General features: G+C 45.2%; 1 long non-coding RNA gene across 2 annotated transcripts; it reads left to right on the top strand.

The window, feature by feature from the left end:
* Nucleotides 1–7: 7 nt before the first annotated feature.
* Nucleotides 8–3,647, top strand: LOC119147529. 2 transcript variants are annotated; one of them, XR_005104067.1, is made up of 3 exons: nt 8–229; nt 1,821–1,866; nt 3,357–3,647. It is a non-coding gene; the product is annotated as an uncharacterized LOC119147529 (long non-coding RNA). The 2 variants fall into 2 exon arrangements; XR_005104068.1 differs by lacking the exon at nt 8–229 and adding an exon at nt 255–718.
* The last annotated feature ends 2,158 nt before the right edge of the window (nt 3,648–5,805 follow it).

Genomic DNA, 5,805 nt, shown 5'->3' with positions numbered 1-5,805 from the left:
AAACAATTAGAGATTTGGGGGGTCCTTTTCCATTGTTCATGCGGCTCTGTTGGCACAGAGTATTTCAATGAAGTATCACGGAGGGGTGCTTCTCCTGCAGGATCCGGTGAATTTGGTCCCAGCTTTCCCTGTGTTCCTGGAGAGAGAGCCCTTCCCTCCGCTTCGCTGGTTTACAGCCCCGCTCCTTTGACCCTTGCAGTTACTGCCTGTTACTGCTCCTCTTGTGAGGGTAAGCAGAGTGGTTTCCTTCCTGAGGCTCTTGCTCTCTGTGTCCTGTTGAGTACCCTGTGCAGTGTTTCCGTTCTTGTTGTTGTTGTTACGCTGCTAGGTGGGTCTGCTCATTTCATAAAATAAATGGTTCTTCCCCCAGGAATTCAGTACTAAAATCAAGAGAGTCGCAGAAGGAGTGAGGGGAAGGGGCCTCTAGCGATGATCTAGTCCAGCGTCACCCCTGCTCAAAGCAGGGTCAGCCGTAGCAGGTTTCTCACTGTTCTGTCCAGCCAGGTGTTATACATCTCCAAGGATGGACACGCCACAACCTTTTCTGGGCAACTTGTTCCAGTGGCTGTCCATGCTTACAATTTTTTAAGAAATAATAATTATAAAAATCCTTATGTTAAAATTTCCTCTATCTGGATTTGTGCCTATTCTCCTCCCGTTCTTTTGCTTGGCACCGCTGAGAAGAGTCTGGCTCCATCTTCTGTACTCCCCCCACCAGGTACTTATACACATAGATAAGGTCCCCCTGAGCTTTCCTGTTCTCCAGTAAAGAAACAGTTGCAGCTCTCAGCCTCTCCATAGAGCTCACAAGGTCCAAGCCCTGCAGCATCTTCATGGCCATCGTAGCCCTGGAAGCTGTATGGTATCCGTTTGGAAATTCACTCCTGTGTGTCACAAATTTGATGGGAAAAATGTAGGAGTAGCAAGTATCATCAAATGTAAACAACAGCATATAGCGCTTGGACTGTGACTCTTAATTTAAGAGATGTGATTCCTTCTTGTGAAGGCTTCTGAAGGCAGAATCATAAGTGAGAATAACTTAATTGGTAACAATACCCACTTTCTAGGGGAGAAGAGGCGTAAGTGCTCCTTTGCAGTGATCCAGGCTGATTCCAGCTACATAATAAACCCCACAGCACTCGCTGCGTAGAAGCTGTAGCTGCGGTTGTCTGTCTTAGTACACAGTTTGCAAGAAAAAATTGTGTGTGCTTTTATATTTTTATAAATGTGTGTCATGGTATTTGCAATAACAATAAAAGTTTTGGCATCATCTGTAGGAGCTCTTTCAATTTCCCATCTTAAGGTGGAGAAAAGAAGAATATTGGCACACGCTTTTTTCTATACAAATGGTGTATGTCAATCCTGCAGCAGCTGCTGGTGCAGCTCTTCTCTCTGTGAAGTTGCAGAAGCCAGCCTCAACTGGCTGATTTGTCCCTGTGGGTGGCATCTGTACATATCTCGGCATGTAGCTGACATTCTGTTCGTGTGTTTGATGATAAACTTCAGCCATACCTTCACTGCAATAACTGCGCTAGGCTTTCTTGCTTTCTTCCTGTGTATTTTGTTAAATGCCCAGTAATAATCCAGCTGGCGAGTTACAAATTGTTTTGTTAACGTTGCTGAGCAATGAGGCAGCTGCAGCCCGACTGACCAAAAGTTTCTCTTCAGTAGAAATCAAACCCCAAACCAAGATGTGTCTATTTGGAATTATATTTTTAGGTTTTCTCTCATTATGTGTGGATTTTAAGAATGTTTTAGAAGTTTAACGTTAGAAAAACGTAACTGTTAAAATATTAACTATATTTTCTGTATAATTCTAGGTACGGCAGGAACTAGATGAAAGAATCGCTAAAGAACTTAAACAAGGTAATGTGTCACTATGTTAGGGGCATTTTTAAGGAAAAAGAGGAGTGTTCCTAACTCTTGAACATAATGGCTTGAAAGCTGTCAAGTTCCTGTGCTAAGCACAGGGAGGTTTTTCTGCTAGCTTTCCAGTTTAGACTTGAATGTGAAAACTTCCTGCTTACCAAAAGATTGTGTAGAATGTTATGCAGTTGCCTGAAAAAGACAAGTGCAGAGAAAACTAACCCACTTCCTCTACACGGGTGGCACTTGGCTTAAGCTGAAGTCACGTTTTTCTAGAGTGAATCCTTGAGCACAAACATCAAACGTAAAAGAAGCCCTGAGAGAAGACGTTTATAGACTTCAGCCATCACTGCTTCTTCCATGTGCATCAGTTGCATTCCGCACTAAATCATACCGTGCACATTCTCTGCTGTTGGACCTTGATTTTTGCTGTTTCTTATTCATTGCTTGTATTTGTAGCTTAGATGTTGCAGTCTTTTTTTGAATAAGCAAGGAAAATAGAATCAGTGATGAAAGATACCCTTTCTTTAGGAAAAAATTATTTAGTAGCACTTAGGCAAACATAAGATGAGTTGAATGCTTTTAACACATAGCATGATGAAGCCAGGTGTCCAAAGAGGAATTCCACCTATTTCAGGGTAGTCGTTCCTCCAGAGTCACTGCTTTGCTTTGCAGTGACTGGTGCTATTTCAAAGCAGGTAGCCCCTGCGAGAATTTCCTTCTGTTCCTGCATGCTTTTGGTAATACAGAGAGTGTTCAGCTGTAGCTTCACAGCTCGTTCCGTGTGTCCGAATGGACACAAAGCCGTTGCATTTCATCCGTGTGCATTTTGAACCTGACTGTGCATCTGCTAGGTGTCATAGAGTGCGCTTGGTTTCAGGACCTTGTCTGAAAAACGTGGCTGGAGAAGAACAGTAAAGGTGGGCTTGCGTTCAGTGAGTATGTGTTTTTGTGGAGGAAAGAGGGTTTTGCCAGGGTGAGTTACAAAGACGCCCCTCAAAGAAAGTGCCAGGCTAGGAGACTTGTCCTGGCCTGACTGCATTGCAAAGGTGTTTGCGTTTTCACCGGCGGATTCTTTTTAAGTTTGTCACAGAGAAGGCAGAAGCTGGTTTTTAGGAGCAGAGTTCCAATAAATCACTGCTTTGAACATTCAAGGAAAACAGATACTGGAGGTTCGAGAGGTCTGCAGGGGGGCTCAGTTTAGCACTGGTGTAAGCAGGAGTCATTTGTGGATTCCCTGAAGATGTTCAATGTGTAGCCTATAGAATTTCTTTCGCTGGCTTTAGAAATACTGTTGACTGGTAGGCAAATGTGGAAAAAGATTGTTTCTCCCTTTGTGCCTAGCCCTTTGATTGTTATGATCCCTTGGAAGTTTTTAAATCTCTTTCTGGACTGTAGTCTCTCCAGTTATCCATAATGTTTTTATAGTGACTGATTTGGCCCTGTCTAGGGTAAAAGCAACACCGGAATCTTGTTTCTCTTCTCCCTAGCCACTGCTGAACTTGAAGCTGGATCTGCTGGAGCTTCTCCCGTGGTATTTTCTGATGGATCTTCAAAAAGTATCCACGTTGACCAGGATCCCCTTTGCAGGGCAGTACAGGAGTACCGTGATGTTTTAACCAAAAATTACCTGATTTGAACAAAATGCTGGGAAAAAAGCTCCGGAAAGGATTTTGTTTACATAGTGCGTCTATAGTTTCTCATCCCACAGTTCAGATGTGCAAATGTGTTTATTGCAGTCCGAATGTGAATTCTATTAAATGGATGTCAAGCACATTGCACTTGCCTGTTGGCTTATTGATGCATAGGTGTTTTATTTTGCACTCGCCATAAGAAGCACACCTATTTTTGTCGGACTAGCAGAATGACTCACCTTGATTCTTGAGCTTGACAGGATTGTCAAAATGTTTCTTATCAACGTAGAAGCATTATTTTTTCTCCACTGATGTTCTGTGTTTTAACAAAAGCATTCCCTTTGTTCTGCTTAATCCTTTCACCCTGTGTGTTTTTAATGTTTCCAGTGTTACTTTAATGCTTAGGACATCATTTGATGTGATTTGAGCCTGCTGCTTCAGTCCAGATGCCGTGACTGCTTCTGCCGATAAAGTGAAATCTTTACCAGTGGTCATGCTGGAGGACGGGGCACTTCACGTTGCTGTCACCTTATGCGCCTTAGGTTTAACATTACTGTGAGTGTGTAGCAGTGCCAAGAGAGTTACGTGGTGGGTTTGGTATGTTTGTTTTGGATCACAGGACCACGGAACGGGTGAGGTTGGAAGGGACCTCTGGAGGTCATCCGTTCTAGCTCCCCTGCTCAGGGAAGGCCGCCCAGAGCTGGTTGCCCAGGACCATGCTGGCTTTTGAGTATCTCCCAGGATGGAGCCTCCATGGGCAGCCTGTGCCAGTGCCCAGTCACCCTGATCGGAAAGAGGCATTTCCTGACGTTCAGCCCCAGCCCTCTGTGTTTCCGTTTGTGCCCGTGGCCCCTCACGGTATTCATCTTGGGGTTTGTGTTAAAGGCCGCTGCAGCTGTAGACATTCCCAGTTACTACATCAGCAGCTGCGCTGTACCTGAAACACTTCATGTGCGGGAAAAATGAATGTTAAAATACTAACTTCCAGTCTCCTCAGTACTTTCCAAACCTTGTATGATAGGGCAGCCAATCTTTTTGTTGCTGCTAGCAGCTGATGATGTGGTGGCTGTAGCCCAGATGGTAGCCAGTGTTCTGGGACATTTGTGTCAATAAAAGAAGCAGGTTTACTTATTTCAGGGAGTTACCTGTTACTGAAGATCTGCGTTGTCATTTCCTGTGCACAGAAGTCAGTAGTGATCAGAAGATGATAGAACAAAGTCCCAGTTCTGGGAAAGGAAGAATGGTTGTCCCGAGATCAATTAAGACTGGAAAAATTTGGGGGTTTTACCCACTAATTCAAGGACTTGGGTTAACAGGCAGTGAGGAAAGCAATGAATGTTGCTGTGACGCTGTTCCTTTTTATATGAATACATATTTGTGAAGTTAATGCACTGTATTTAATTCAGATATTCTGTTTCAACTTGAAATTTAATAAACTTTGTCATCTAGTATATGTCTTTGTTTTATCGTTCCCCTTCTTGACATCGCTTTCTACCCCTTTCCCTAACCGTACAGCTCTCCAGAGCGCTCTGCTCCTTTCAGCTCTGTTCGCCGCTGCACCTTCAGCCTGTCCTGGAGGCCAGGCAAAAGGCCAGCATGGTGTATGTTGTGGTATTGCTCATGATCAGTTCCCAGACTTTCCCTGTATTTTAGAGCAATCCTCCTTGTGGTTTGGGCAGAAGGTAGCAGGTGGGCTTCTGCTGGCTGGGAAATCCCACAGGTTTTGATCCCATGGGGAGCCAGCCAATTTGTAGCTGCAAAGGGAAAAGGCGTAAAAAAATTTCTCCAGCCTGCACCAGAGTGGTCAAAGAGAAGTTCAGCTTTTGCCGCTTTCTAGTGTGTCTCCACAGAGGAAGCAGGGACAGAACATGTTGACGTTCACGTTGTGTTGTCAGTCACTGTGATAAACTCAGACGTGACCTGTGCTCAAGTTTCTTCACCGCTCTCTGCTGCCAGCTCTTAGTGAGAGGGGAGAGCTCTTGGCTGGTGGAGCAGCAGAACAGAAATTCGGTGTTGGCATCTGCCATAACCGGCATTGATGGCAGTTATGATGAGGCGTGAGGGGGGTACAGAGAAGGCCAGGCAATTCCTGCGCTCGAAAGTCCGTCCCCGGTGTCACTGTGGGGACACTCCTGATGAAGCAGGAGAGGGCATGGCACTTAGGGGAGGCTCTGAGGCCTGGAAGACAGGGAATGTCTGTCCCATCTTCAAGAAGGGCAAGCCCGAGGAGCTGGGAACTGCAGCCTCACCGTGCTGCCTGGGAAGGTGGCGGAGCACGTACTCTGGAAGCCGTTTCCGAAGACTG

This window comes from Falco rusticolus, chromosome 4, assembly GCF_015220075.1.
Source record: "Falco rusticolus isolate bFalRus1 chromosome 4, bFalRus1.pri, whole genome shotgun sequence".
Lineage (NCBI taxonomy): Eukaryota > Metazoa > Chordata > Aves > Falconiformes > Falconidae > Falco > Falco rusticolus.
The sequence above is the reverse complement of the archived record's forward strand: the minus strand, read 5'-3'. Positions and strand labels throughout refer to the sequence as shown.